The 15263-nt window shown below is 41.4% G+C and overlaps 1 pseudogene; it reads right to left on the bottom strand.

The window, feature by feature from the left end:
- LOC149123098 (glycine cleavage system H protein, mitochondrial pseudogene) overlaps nt 1-15046 on the bottom strand; it is a 51279-nt pseudogene extending 36233 nt beyond the window's left edge.
- Between the last annotated feature and the right edge of the window lie 217 nt (nt 15047-15263).

Genomic DNA, 15263 nt, shown 5'->3' with positions numbered 1-15263 from the left:
ATTTCTGATGATTCTTTTTATTTCTGTGGTGTCTGTTGTTACATTTCCTTTTTCATCTCTGCTTTTATTGATTTGGGTCTTTTCTCTTCTTTTTTTAGTTAGTTGGGCCAATGGGGTGTCAATTTTGTTTATTTTTTCAAAAAACCAGCTCCTCGTTTGGCTGATTTTTTGGAATGTTTTTCTTGATTCAATCCTGTTGATTTCTTCTCTGATTTTAATTATTTCTCTTCTCCTACTAGATTTGGGTCTGGTTTGCTGTAGGTTTTCTAGATCCTTGAGGTGATTTGAAAGCTCATCTATTTGGTGTCTTTCCAATTTCTTGATGTAGGCACCTATTGATATAAACTTTCCTCTTAACACTGCTTTTGCTGCGTCCCATAAGTTTTGGCATGTTGTGCTGTTATCCTCATTTACTTCCAGAAACTTTTTGATTTCTCTTTTGATTTCTTCTATGACCCATTGTTCATTCAGGAGCATGTTGTTCAATCTCCATGTGTTTGCGTATGCTCTAGGGATTCCTGAGTTGCTAATTTCCAACTTCATTCCTTTATGGTCTGAGAAGCTGCATGGTATGATTCTAATTCTTTTGAATTTGCTGAGACTTGCTTTATGGCCTAGTATGTGGTCAATCCTAGAGAAGGTTCCATGTACTGCTGAGAAGAATGTAAAATCTTTAGCTATAGGATTGAAAGTTCTGTATATATCTGTTAGATCCATTTGGGCTATAGTGTCGTTTAAATCTACTGTATCCTTGTTGATCTTCTGACCAGATGATCTGTCTATTTCTGAGAGTGGAGTATTGAAGTCCCCCAGTACTACTGTATTGGGGTCTAAGTCTCCCTTTAAGTCTGTTAATAAATCTTTTAGATAAACTGGTGCCCTGTAGTTAGGTGCATATACATTGATAACTGTTATATCTTCCTGTTGAATTGATCCCTTAATCATTATATAGTGTCCCTCTTTGTCTCTCTTAACAGTTTTTGTTGTAAAGTTTATGTTGTCTGATATTAAGATGGCTACGCCCGCTCTTTTTTCATTTCTGTTGGCATGGTATATCTTTTTCCAGCCTTTCACTTTCAGTCTGTATGGATCTTTGTTGGAAAGATGTGTTTCTTGTAAGCAGCAAATAGATGGGTTTTGTTCCTTAACCCAATCAGCCAATCGGTGTCTTTTAACTGGACAGTTCAGGCCATTCACGTTCAATGTGACTAATGATAAGTGGTAACTTTGCCCTGCCATTTGCCAAAGATAAGTTCTAATATATGCTTTGAATTCCCTGTGATCTTTTGCTGTGAGGTTTCCTTCCTTGGTTTCCTTCCTTTACCTTCTTTCATATTGATGACCGTGTTTCTGTGTTTCTGTGTGTAACACATCTTTAAGCATCTTTTGCAGGGCTGGACGAGTGGCAACAAATTCTTTCAATTTCTGTTTGCAATGAAAAGTCTTTATTTCACCTTCATTCACAAATGATAGCTTTGCAGGATATAATATTCTGGGCTGGCAGTTTTTCTCTCTTAGTACCTGGGCTATATCTCGCCATTCCCTCCTAGCTTTTAGAGTTTCTGATGAGAAGTCAGCTGTGAGTCTGATTGGAGATCCTCTGAGAGTAATCTGACGTTTCTCTCTTGCACATTTTAGGATCTTTTCTTTATGTTTTACTGTGGAGAGTTTAATTACAACGTGTCGTGGTGAGGATCTCTTTTGGTCGTGTTTATTAGGGGTTCTGTGAGCTTCCTGTACTAGGATTTCTCTGTCCTTCTCCAAACCTGGGAAATTTTCTGCTAATATCTCACTAAAAAGGCCTTCTAATCCTTTCTCCCTCTCCATGCCTTCAGGAACTCCTAGAACCCGAATGTTAGGTTTTTTAATAGTATGCTGAAGATTCCCGACAATATGTTTTAGATTTCTAATTTCCTCTTCTTTTCTTTGGTCTGACTGTATCCTTTCCTGTTCTCTGTCTTCTAAGTCCGATATTCTCTCTTCTGCTTCACCCATTCTGTTTGTAAGGCTCTCTATTGTGTTTTTCATTTGATCTATTGAATTCTTCACTTCAGTCACTATCACAGTTTCCTGTTGTACTAGTTGTTTCATTTCATTTTGATTCCTCCTTAATATTTCATTTTCACGAGAGAGATTTTCTATCTTGTCCATTAAGGATTTGTGTAGTTCAAGAATTTGTTTTTGAGAACTTCTTAATGTTCTTATCAATTTTTTGAGATCTGCTTCTTGCATTTCTTCTATGTCATCATCTTCATAATCTTGAATTGGGGTGTCTTTTTCATTTGAGGGCGTCATGGTGACTTCCTTGTTTTTATTACCTCGGTTTTTGTGTTTGTTATTTGACATATTGGAGATATTTGGTTTCTTCACTGTGGTGCTTTTTCTTGTTATACTATGGCTCTAGATTAAGTGGACTATCTGTTTTTGATGGAGCCTTAGGGCTTGAGATGGGTGTGGCCTGAGAGCTCTGTTTGGTGTGCCAAAGGTGACACTCCCAGGTTAGGCGTGGTAAATCTCTCTCTCTCTCTTTCTTTTTTTTTTTTTTTTTTTGATTCAAAAGGGAAGTAATTCCGCACAGCTGAACGAAGTTGGAGGTAGTTAGCAGGCAAATGATATACCCACAGGAGCCAGAGATCGGAAGCTCTTTCCCAAGAACCCCACAGGGAATCTGTTCGGCCCTCAGAGTGGGCTCAAATTCTCCTTCAGCCTCCCACTGGGTTGCCAAAGTTACAGAATTGTAGCGTCTCTGGAGAGTGCTCACGTGAATTCCGTGAATTCTCTCCCCCACCGTCTCTTTTTTCACAGTCTCAGTTCAGTAGCATCACAAATTTACTAGGTCCTAATCTCCTGTTAATTCGCCCCGCCCAGAGTCAGGTTTTTCTGCTAGGCTCAGGGCCGGTGCAGACCTGAGGTCGCTCTGCTTATGACGTATGTCCAAGATGGCGCCTGCTCTCTGTCTTGCTCGCCCTTGAGAGGTGAGCGGAGAGAGAGAAACCCGTGTCTGTACTAGTCACCCTTTTTCTCTCTCTCTCTCTCTCTCTCTCTTCCAGTTAGCCTTGTGAACTTCCCCCCCCCCCGGGGGTCATTCCCTCTAGTCTCCTCTCTCCGCTTGCCTGCCGGTGTCTCGGGCTATTGAGGTTCGGCTCACCTCGCGTTCCAGCGCTGGTGTGTTGAGTCTGCCGCTGGTGTCCCGAACTGTGGGCTCCCACGCTCTCCACGCAGGTCCGCTGTGAGTCACGCGTTCCGGAAGAGTTTCATCTGCTGTTTCCTACCCTACTCTTCCTTGAACCTGCAGTATCTCCACTTTTATTAAACTATCTCTCCCCAGACTATCAGTGTGCTTCCTTCCTATTCCGCCATCTTGCCGGAATCTGGTGTTTCAATTCTGTTCCATTGGTCTATCCATCTGTTTCTGTACCAGTACCATGCTGTTTTGATTACAACTGCCCTGTAGTATGTCCTGAAATCTGGTATTGTGATGCCTCTGGCTTTGTTTTTGTTTTACAAGATTGCTTTAGCTATTCGAGGTCTCCTGTGTCTCCATATGAATTTCAGCATCATTTTTTCCATATCTGAGAAGAATGTCTTTGGTATTATGATTGGTATGGCATTGAATCTATAAACTGCTTTTGGGAGAATGGACATTTTGATGATATTGATTCTTCCAATCCATGAGCATGGAAGATTTTTCCATTTTTTGGTATCCTCTTCTATTTCTTTCTTTAAGGTTTTCTAATTCTCATCATAGACATCATTAACATCCTTGATTAAGTTTATGCCAAGGTATTTTATTTTTTTGTGGCTATTGTGAATGGATATTAGAAGTTATTTTTCAGCCATGGCATTGACTGTGTATACAAAGGCTGTTGAGTTTTGTGCATTGATTTTATATCCTGCTACTTTGCCAAACTCTATAACTTCCCATAGTCTCTTTGGATCCCCTAAATAAAGAATCATATCATCTGCAAAGAGGGATAGTATGACTTCTTCCTTCCCATTTTGTATCCTTTTAATTTCTTTTTCTTGCGTAATGGCTCTGGCTAAAACTTCCAGGACTATACTGAATAGCAGTGGTGAGAGTGGGCATCCCTGTCTGGTACCAGATCTCAGTGGAAATGCTTCCAACTTTTCCCCATTCAAGAGGATGCTAGCCGTGGGTTTTTCATAAATTGCTTTGATTGTATTGAGGAATGTTCCTTCCATACCCAGTTTGCTTAGAGTTTTTATCATCAAAGGGTGTTGTATTTTATCAAATGCTTTCTCAGCATCTATTGAGATAATCGTATGGTTTTTCTTCTGCAGTCTGTTAATGTGGTGTATCACATTAATTGTTTTGTGAATATTGAACCATCCCTGCATACCAGGGGTTAAATCCCACTGTGGTCTGGGTGGATGATCTTTCTGATGTGTTGTTGCATTCTATTGGCGAGAATTTTATTGAGGATTTTTGCATCTATGTTCATCAGGGAGATTGGTCTGTAATTCTCTTTCAGTGCTGCATCTTTCTCTGGCTTAGGAATTAAGGTGATGTTGGCTTCATAGAAAGAATTTGGGAGGATTCCCTCTTTTTCGATTGTTCTGAATAGTTTGAGAAGACTTGGAGTTCTTCTTTAATTGTCTGGTAGAATTCAGCACTGAATCCATCTGGTCCTGGGCTTTTCTTTGTTGGGAGGGCCTTTATTGCTGTTTCAATTTCTGTGTCAGTTATGGGTCTGTTTAGGTTTTCTATGTCTTCCTGGTTCAATTTAGGTATGTTGTATGTGACCAGGAATCTATCCATTTCTGATAGATTTCCCTGTTTGCGCATATAAGTCCTTGTAGTAATTTCTGACGATTTCTGTGGTATCTGTTGTTACGTTTCCTTTTTCATCTCTGCTTTTATTGATTTGGGTCTTTTCTCTTCTTTTGTTTTAGTTAGTTGGGCCAATGGGGTGTCAATTTTGTTTATTTTTTCAAAAAACCAGTTCCTCGTTTGGCTGATTTTTTGTATTTTTTTTTCTAGATCCTTGAGATGCAGTGAAAGCTCATTTATTTGGTGCCTTTCCAATTTCTTGATGTAGGCACCTATTGCTATAAACTTTCTTCTTAACACTGCTTTTGCTGTATCCCATAAGTTTTGGCATGTTGTGCTGTTATCCTCATTTACTTCCAGAAACTTTTTGATTTCTCTTTTGATTTCTTCTATTACCCATTGTTCATTCAGGAGCATGTTGTTTAGTCTCCATGTGTTTGCATATGCTCTAGGGATTCCTGAATTGCTAATTTCCAACTTCATTCTCCTATGATCTGAGAAGCTGCATCATATGTTTCTAACTGTTTGAATTTGCTGAGACTTGCTTTATGGCCTAGTATGTGGTCCGTCCTAGAGTAGGTTCCATGTACTGCTGAGAAGAATGTGAATTCTTTAAGTGTACGATGAAAAGTTCTGTAGAGATCTGTTAGATCCATTTGGGCTATAGTGTCATTTAAATCGACTCTATCCTTGTTGATCTTCTATTGTTGATCTGTCTATTTCTGAGAGTGGAGTACTGAGGTCCCCCAGTACTATTGTATTGGAGTCGAAGTCTCCCTTTAAGTCCCTTAACAAATCTTTTAAATAAACTGGTGCCCTGTAATTAGGTGCATATACATTGATAATCATTATATCTACTTGTTTAATTGATCCCTTAATCATTACATAGTGCCCTCTTAGTCTCTCTTAACAGTTTTTGTGTTAAAGTTTATTTTGTCTGATATTAAGATGGCTACACCCGCTCTTTTTTCATTTCTGTTAGCATGGTATATCTTTTTCCAGCCTTTCACTTTCAGTCTGTATGCATCTTTGTTGGAAAGATGTGTTTCTTGTAAGCAGCAAATAGGTGGGTTTTGTTTTTTAATCCATTCAGCCAATCTGTGTCTTTTAACTGGACAGTTCAGGCCATTAACATTCAATGTGACTATTGATAAGTAGTAACTTTGCACTGCATTTGCCAAAGATATTTTCTAATACATGCTTTGAACTTCCTGTGATCTTTTGCTGTGAGGTTTCTTTCCTTTACCTTTTTTCATATTGATGACCGTGTTTCTGTGTTTCTGTGTGCAACACATCTTTAAGCATCTTTTGCAGGGCTGGACAAGTGGCAACAAATTCTTTCAATTTCTGTTTGCAATGAAAAGTCTTTATTTCACCTTCATTCACAAATGATAGCTTTGCAGGATATAATATTCTGGGATGGCAGTTTCTTTCTCTTAGTACCTGGGCTACATCTCGCCATTTCCTCCTAGCCTATAGGGTTTCTGATGAGAAGTCTGCTGTGAGCCCAATTGGAGATCCTCTGAGAGTAATCTGACATTTCTCTCTTGCACATTTTAGAATCTTTTCTTTATGTTTCACTGTGGTGAGTTTGATTACAATGTGTCGTGGTGAGGATCTCTTTTGGTCATGTTCACTAGTTTTTTTTTTTTTTTTTTTTTTTTTTTACAGGCAGAGTGGACAGTGAGAGAGAGAGACAGAGAGAAAGGTCTTCCTTTGCCATTGGTTCACCCTCCAATGGCCGCCGCGGCTGGCTTACCACGATGATATGAAGGCAGGAGCCAGGTACTTATCCTGGTCTCCCATGGGGTGCAGGGCCCAAGCACCTGGGGCATCCTCCACTGCACTCCCGGGCCACAGCAGAGAGCTGGCCTGGAAGAGGGGCAACCGGGACAGAATCCGGCGCCCCGACCAGGACTAGAACCCGGTGTGCTGGCGCTGCTAGGCGGAGGATTAGCCTATTGAGCCGCGACGCCGGCCCTACTACGGGTTCTATTAGCTTCCTGTACTAGGATGTCTCTGTCTTCTCCAAACCTGGGAAGTTTTCTACTAGTATCTCACTAAAAAGGCCTTCTAATCCTTTCTCCCTCTCCATGCCTTCAGGAACTCCTAGAACCTGAATGTTGGGTTTTTTAATAGTATCCTGTAGATTCCCAACAATGAGATTTTGTGTTTCTAACACATTACCAAGTGATGCTGAGTCACGGGTCCAGGTGTCACACTTTGAGAACTTCTCAACTAACACGGATTTCCTGGGGCTGTCTGAGCAACGTGCTGTGTCACAGCGAGGAAATAAACTGCATCACGAGCTACATTGAGATGCATGGCTCGGCCCCACTCCCTCCCTCCCCTTCAGCCACACTTCCAAGGACACTGTATCCACTTCTGAGGACACTGTATCCACTTCCAATGACACTGTATCCACCTCTCCTGCCAGATTTGTGTGCACGATGCCTTTGAGGACGAGGTTTACTATAGGATTTTTCTGTGGGTTTTTCAGATTTGCATTATCCTATCTCTTCATCTGGTGAACTCAGTAGCTTGAAAAATCTTTAAAACAAATCTTTCATGCTGTTTCAACAAGCTTAAAAAATAGGAAATGGAAGACTGCAGGAGCACTCAGAGTACAGCGCCTTTAGGTCCTTTTTGCATCTGCAGGATCAAAATGCCCAGTTGCACTACCATAATTATAGCCACCCTGGCACAAACCTCATACCCCAGGGATTGCTCAGAGAGAGTTATGGAAAGGTTACTTATCAAAAACACACATTGGGTTCAAACTTGTCTCCCATCAGCCCATTTTAGCAGCCATGACTTGTTAAATAAATTTGAAAATGATTCAGTCTCCAAGTAACTGTAACTACCAGTTGAGATAAACAGTAAGACAATACAGGATTTTTTTCTCCAAACAGCAAACACTTATTCTTTGCTTTAATCTAATTAAATCAAAGGTTTAATGATGTAAATGAGATTATTCAGTGAGCTTGAGTTCAGACTCAGTGAAGGAACAATTAAGAACTTCTCTATTATTGAAAACCAGTGTTCCATGGCCGGCACTGTGGCTCAATAGGCTAATCCTCCACCTGCGGCGCTGGCACACTGGGTTCTAGTCCCGGTCAGGGCGCTGGAATCTGTCCCAGTCACCCCTCTTCCAGTCCAGCTCTCTGCTGTGGCCTGGGAGTACAGTGGAGGATGGCCCAAGTCCTTGGGCCCTGCACCTGCATCGGTGACCGGGAGAAGCACCTGGCTCCTGGCTTCGGATCAGCACAGTGGGCTGGCCTCAGTGGCCATTGGAGGGTGAACCAACAGTAAAGGAAGACCTTTCTCTCTGTCTTTCTCTCTCACTGTCCACAAACAAAAAAACAGTGTTCCAGCTTTCCTGGAGAACAGACTTGGTGCTTAAATTTAGACTTTCCACATTTCCCTACCGGGAGAAGTCAATAGGTCAGAACTGAGAAATTCTGGCATGATATGAGCTTGGATATTTATAAAGTCTCATTTAGGCTGAGGAAGAAAACAGGAACACACATCCAAAACGGTATTGTGCCCTCCCTTTACCTGCACCATCCACCTTGACTGATGCATGTTCTGCAGGTGATGATTCAAGGTTTTACATAAGACTTTTTAATTCCAGCACCCTCTCTGAAACTGTAACTGAATCAAACCTTAGATTTGTTCAACATTCAACAAATATTTATCTAGAACCTACCATGTGCCACTTAGTTAACACTTATTATTCATACCAATTTAATTCACATGTTTTATTTAAAATTTTGTCTGTTCTTAGATTTGAGCACCAGAAGAGGAAATCTGGACGACTCTAGAATGAGAGTTAAACTCCCAACAAGCTGCTTCCTGGGGCACACCAAAAGCCCCCTGGCTTCATGTTTCTCTCTGAAGAAAGATAAGCAGTACCACAACAGGGCTTCTCAAACGTTAGCAGGCATCAGAACCTCCCACAGGACTCCACAAACGCAGATGCCCAGATGCCGGGGTCTACCCTCAAGTTTCTGATTCAGAAAGTCTGGCGTGAGGTTTGAGAATCTTCATTTTAACAGCTTTCCAGCTGCTGCTGCTGGTTCAGGGACCACATTTCGACTAGAGGAAAGTGGTTATTGTCAAAATGTTTCTGTCTTGCTGGTCCACCCCTTTCCAGGTTCACAAGTCAGACTTTCTGGGTTTGTGTTTATTTGCTTTTGATTTTTTTTCTCTCCATGCCTAGCGGTACTTTCAGGTTGCCAGTGTCTTCAGCTATAGATGAGGCAGAAAGAAATCAAGGAACCCAGCACAATGTCATTCCTGAACTCCTTGGTCACCCTGTCTTCTTTTTCTACCATTCAGAGTCTTGTGTTTGCTTTATTTTAACATCCGGGCATTATGCTATGTGAAATAAACCAGGCACAGAAAGACAGGTACTGTATGATCTCACTCACATCTGGAAGCTAAAAAGGTCAAACTTAAAGAACTGGAGAATATAATGATGGTTACCAAGTCCTGGAAGGCAAGAGTCATGCAGAATGGGAAACTGTTGACTAAGGGGTATAAGGTGGCAGCTAGATGTTTTCAAGGTCTATTGCACAGCATAGTGACTGGGGTTAATAATAATGTATATTTCCAGTTGCTAAAAGAATAGATTTTAAATGTTCTCAACACAAAGAAACAGGTATGTGAGATGATGGATACACTTGTTAGTTTGATATAAGCATTCCAGTGCATACATAAATCAAAACATCACATTGTACCCCATAGGTATAATCATTTATAAATGAAACATAAAACTTAAAAAAAAAAAACACAAAGAAGATTTTAAAGGCCCAGGGTGTTTAGTTGTCCTTACCATGAGAAATAGGGAAAATTACATTGACTCCTTCTTCCCCTGAAATGGACGTCTCTAAACCTCACTTTGAGAACCCCTCCATTAAAGGACCTCTCACATTCCTGCCTGATCTAAACCCTATGATGACAATTTGTAAAAAGAACTCCCTGAGTCTACAACACAAGGGCAGAGCAGACAGTACACAGCACACAGCCAAGGCTGGCTCTCTGGGCCTCTCTGTCCTTCCTTCTGTTCTGATTAGCCCTGATGAGCAAGATCAGGTGTGGACTATGGGGTCTCTGCTAACCCCCAGTTGCCAGGGTTCACCTACCACACTTGTCCAGACTGCACCACTCAAAAAGCGTTGTGGGTTCTACTCTTTGTTAACCCAGGACCCACTCTCTAGAGCTTCCCACCTTACCAGAACCGATCTGGCAAACCTTTCTGCAATGGTACTGGGAAGTGCTAAATGACTTGTGCCTCCCATTAATGTCTTTTTTTTTAACAGGATGTTTACTTTTCCTGAACTCATAGGAGAGCTGGGTGGTGGTTTCGGATACTTTGGATCATCTTAGTCAAAGTCAGCTTCACTTCTTGCCTGGGCTCCCTCACTGTTCTTCTCTATAGACTCTCACTCCTTTCCAACCTCCTCTCAACACCAGAGGTCTGAGTGAGCAAAATGAGATTCTCCAGGTTGGCTGAAAACATTTCCAGGGCCTCCTGCAACGCTCAAAACAAGCAGTGAAAGGCATGGTATGTCTGGTGTGGCCCTGTGCGGGCTGGCCCCGCCCACCTTGCATCCACCCCCCATTCACTCTCCCCTGCATTTGGACACAGTGACCTGGCTGCCTGCACAACCTCCCTGGTTCAGTACTCCTTCCAACAACTGGACTTCTGCTCTTGCTGTTCACTGTCCTGAAACGCAGTCCCTACTTAGCTAGTGAACTCCTACTCATTGTCCCGCACATAGGAACTCAAGGATGTCCCTGATCACTTAGATCTGGCCACATTCTTCTGTTATTTATAGCACTGTTCCCATGCCTCACAGCACCTGTGATCAAATAGTCACTTTTTTTTTTTTTGTACATGTTATACCTGTAGCACTTAGCACAATGCCTGGTACAATGTATTCAGTAATAAATTTCACTTGAATGCAGTATATTGGAGCAGGAGAGAATTCTTCTAAAATATCACACCTTAATCATATTTTGTGCTGAAAAACATCTTCTTTTTAACTTCAATCAATAGTTTCCAGTACACAGTGGTTGTTCAAACATGCTGCCAGAGATCAAAGTTTTCACATTTTATCTAATTTGTTACAGAATTTGGCATAGTGCTCAATATTCAACATGGTGGAGTTTTGCCATTTACAAGAGCTCTGTCTGGATACTGTGGCTAATCCCTCAACACATAAACAAACCCCCATTTTGTACTCCACAAAAGTGTGGTTTAATGATGCCAAATAAGCCTTTAACTCCTGGTACTTCAATGAAACAATTGTTGAATGTCCTGAATCTCATTTTGCATTTATACAGAAACATGGTAGTGAGTTTCCACTGAGATCACTGCTGGTTCAGCATTAAACTTGTCTCTCAGTTGATGAACCATTGTAGAGCTAACCAAAGTATGTTTTGAAATGCTACAAATCACATTTCTTGTTCCATAGAATACCTGAGGCAAACTGGCCAAGGACAGAATGCTAGCTACAAACCGTAGATGGTTGAATTCCACAAGAACCATCACTTTCTTTGGCCTTGTCCAGAGTCACAGACCCTGTAAGTTGAACAGACATCTACCCACAGGCGCCAGGTGCAAGAATCTTGATAAACTACAAGTCTCAGACTAAATTATAATAACGAGTTACATACGACAAGATCCTAGTTCATTTATTTAGATGTAATGTGCACAATCTATAATCAGCATATATTTACAGATATTTTTAAAAGAAACATGTTTTGACGCATTGCATTTATAGAATTGAGCTAAAGATTGTCAGATATTCGTGGGATATCAAAACCCTTTTATATAATATAAAAACATGACTCTTATACAAGAGTGCTTATTCAAAGCTGCACTTCAGTGAGAAAAACTGATTTGGAGCATAAGAAAATGCACCCATCAGAATTATTTTAACACCCAATCAAAAATGGTCAGACACCCAGAGGAGGTTGTATGTGTCAACTTTCAGAATTCAGTAACTAAGAATACTAGCAGCTGCTGTAGCGCTTTATAAAAAATATGAATCCATTGAAAAGTATAAGCCATCATAACATACCCACCATAAACAGGGAAAGCACATAACGAAACCAGAAAATTTGAACTGGGTCATGCAAAAAATAGTAAGAGGTGATTTGAAGAAAAATGACTTTGGACTAAGGCAAACATGGTTAACAGGCATCATCATTTAACTTCCCACTCTGATGTGCTGGTGGGGACTGCCCAGAGAGTTAGGCTTAAATAATTGAGAGGCAGAGGCTAAACTTAGCAGGAAAGAATAATCTTGAAATATCTGCCTTGGTCTTGGGAGAAAAGGGCAGCGGGGCACATGCCATGTTTTACACAAAGTGTTGGCTTTCTTTGAGGTGATACTTTTCACAAGGAATTGATGTAGGGTTTTGTTTACTTTAGCAGAATTTCTACTGAAGGGCTAATGCATAGTGGACAATCAAGTCCCACTGGGATGTGGTAAGGTTTACCAGCTAACTAAGTGGCTTACTGCACATAGCAGCCTCACAGCAGGATCAGTTCCAGGGCCAGCCTTGGCATTTTCCAGGCACTACACAGGCCTTTAGGGTCACTCACTATCAGTTAAAAGCCTGGTGGTTAAATATGGAAATGAAATTCAGTACTTGCTTTGTGCATGTGATTGTTGTTAGATATTATCCTTGAAACAAGTTGGCAATTTTAGCTGAGAAAGTAAAGACAGTTGATGAGTATACATGTAAACAATACTAACTCTGCAATGTGAAACAAAGAGCCCTTTAGAATGGAGCCTTGAAGGAATACAATTTTGGAAGCAAGTTTAGTGTAAGAAAGAAAATATTTTAGGCTGAGCATTCCTTTTTGCTTCTGCTGTTTCCTGCAAGGACCCCATGGCTCTTTACCAATACTACTGAAGGCTTGCTTCCTGTTGACTCGCCATTCCCCTGCCTCTTGGCTGTGGGTTTACTGGATGTTTTTCTAGGACATACCAGAGGGGGAAAAGACACTTCACAGAGCTGAAAAACCACAGCTGTGGTCTACTGGTCCCTTCCTGCTTATCCTGAGCTTCCAGAGCAGATGAAGCCATGAATGGGTTGTGCTGTGTTTTGCATTTTCAATATTCATTGGGATAAGGGAGCAGCAGACATAGTGCCTATAGTTCACAACAATTTATTGTATATATTATAAAGAACTAGAAAAGAGGAGTTCAACAGTTTCCCAACACAAAATAACAATGTTTATGAAGATGGAAATGCTAGTTACTTTGAGCATTAACATATTGTATATGTGCATCAAATTATCACACTGTACTCCATACAGATGTATAATTAGTATATGTATGTCAATTTAAAAAATTAACATACTGATGACAGGACAGGGGACACTGTACCACTTCATAACCCAAGGCATTTTTTGGCTGGATCAGAACACAAATGGCATCATGGCTTCCATGGCACAGAAAAAGTTTTGAATGTTCTGAGCTAGCTTTTCTGGCTAGAAAGGCTCCACGCCTAACCACAGATGCTTGCCCAGCGTGGATGAATAAAGTTTTCAAACCTGCAAGTATGCATCTACTATTTACCTAAGTAAACCCTGTGCTTGCGGCCAAGAAGAATGGTATGTAGGAAACCGTTTTACTGAGCTTCTCTGACCATAACCTGTAATGTATAGGTGAAAATTTTAATGATCATATTTCTGAATGGAAAATATAGAATCCAGTGTAGCCTTCTGTATTCTGTATTTCTTTCTATTAAGAATTTGGCTATGTGCACATTTTGGCATCAAATAGCACCATGTTAAGTCAGGTGCTACAGAACCAGGGCCTGAGAAGAGGATTCTTGTGTGCGTTCAGGTGAGTTGCCCAGGAGAGCTTGCAGGAGATGAGGCAGGAGGAAAGCAGCTTAGGGCCAGGTACAAAGCAAAGTAAGAATGCACTCTCAGTTGAAGACTGGCTTCAGCCTGGTCTGGGAAGCTCTGGGGTAAAAATGGCACAACAGAGTTAGCTGCACCTTAAGAGGAAGGGACCAGCCTCTGTACACATGTGCCATAGTCATTAACCAAGCCCAGTTCTCACATGGGGTGTCTGGGATGCTGACCAGCACTCACAGCAGCTGGCCGATCTGGGCAGGAGCACCAACAGCACTCACTACAGGTGTTTTCATTGGTAACTGGGCACCAACGACTGTTCCATTAACCAACTGGTTTCTCCTGCTTCACCCTCCTTTCCTTTAGCCCAGGGATTGGCCATCTTTTTGTAAAAGCAGGTTATGCAGGCCCACATATCACCTGTGCCACAACTGCTCAGCTCTACTGTCATGGCACTAAAGTACCCATAGATACAAGCAATTGAGCCTGATTTGCTCCAATAAACTATATTAACTAAGCAACAGGCCACAGTCCAGTGGTGAACCCTAAGCCACTGCTAGGGCCCATCTACTTCCTGGCTTATTTCCTTGACCACTTGCAATTACATGCAATTGTGCCCTTTAATTCCCTATCATCCCTCCTTCCTGCTAGGCTGTCTTCCTGTCATCTTCTTACCCTTTCTAGTCTTCTTATTCTCTTACTCAATTTTAGAAATACTGTACCATTTGAAGTGCCTCATATCTGCTCTATAAAGTCCTCATTGTTCTCTCTTTCATTGACTCCTTTCCCTGTGTTTTCTTACCATCACATCTCTCCTTTAGTTCTTATTTATCTCTGATCCATCCACAAATCTATAAATCCTAAAACACAGTCTTCTCAGGCTAGTCTTGTAGAATGCAGCAAACACAGCGAATCCACTAACCAGTAACACACATCCTGTGCTCTTCCAGCTGCCTGTAAGGATCGGGGCTTTCTGCTTTCTGCTTCTCTTTCTCCAGCCATTTCTTTGGTATTAGGAACACTGGTTCATGTTTTATCTGACGTGTCTCCAACAAGAAATCCTATTGATCTGCAACCAGTCTGGTAGCCCAGTCTAACCTCACAAACTCCTCAAGGAGGATCTAAGGCCATTACATAATCAATACTCAGGAAGACAATCAGACACAGGGGGTGGAGGCATCTGTAGAGCAGAGATCAATTTGTTTTCCATGTGGAGGGCTATTTTATCCCCTCTTTTTAACATTGCTTGGAACTCACTTCTGAAAAGAACAATCTGAAAACTCCATGGGCAGGAGGCATTCTTCTAGCATGGGGGACTGAGAGGCAAGAAGGCCTAGAGATGCAGCAGAAAACTCAGGATGAGTCGTCATAGTTCACTCTTAGTTATGACCAGTTCTGCAAAGGAAGAAATTACCTCAAGGTGCTGATCACAGCTCTGATTACTATTAAGGAAATCACTGTCACTGGAGGGCCCACAGCACATATCCCTAGAGACTCCGTGGAATGACAGCATTCACAGTAAGCAGCTGATCAGGATTTGAGGATTCAGTTAATCCTGTAGATTGTAGACTCCTGGAGCAGTAAAAT

Source organism: Oryctolagus cuniculus, chromosome 12, assembly GCF_051225735.1.
Source record: "Oryctolagus cuniculus isolate XC-2025 breed Fujian yellow rabbit chromosome 12, ASM5122573v1, whole genome shotgun sequence".
In the NCBI taxonomy this organism is placed as follows: domain Eukaryota; kingdom Metazoa; phylum Chordata; class Mammalia; order Lagomorpha; family Leporidae; genus Oryctolagus; species Oryctolagus cuniculus.
This window is presented reverse-complemented; position numbering and strand designations above follow the sequence as displayed.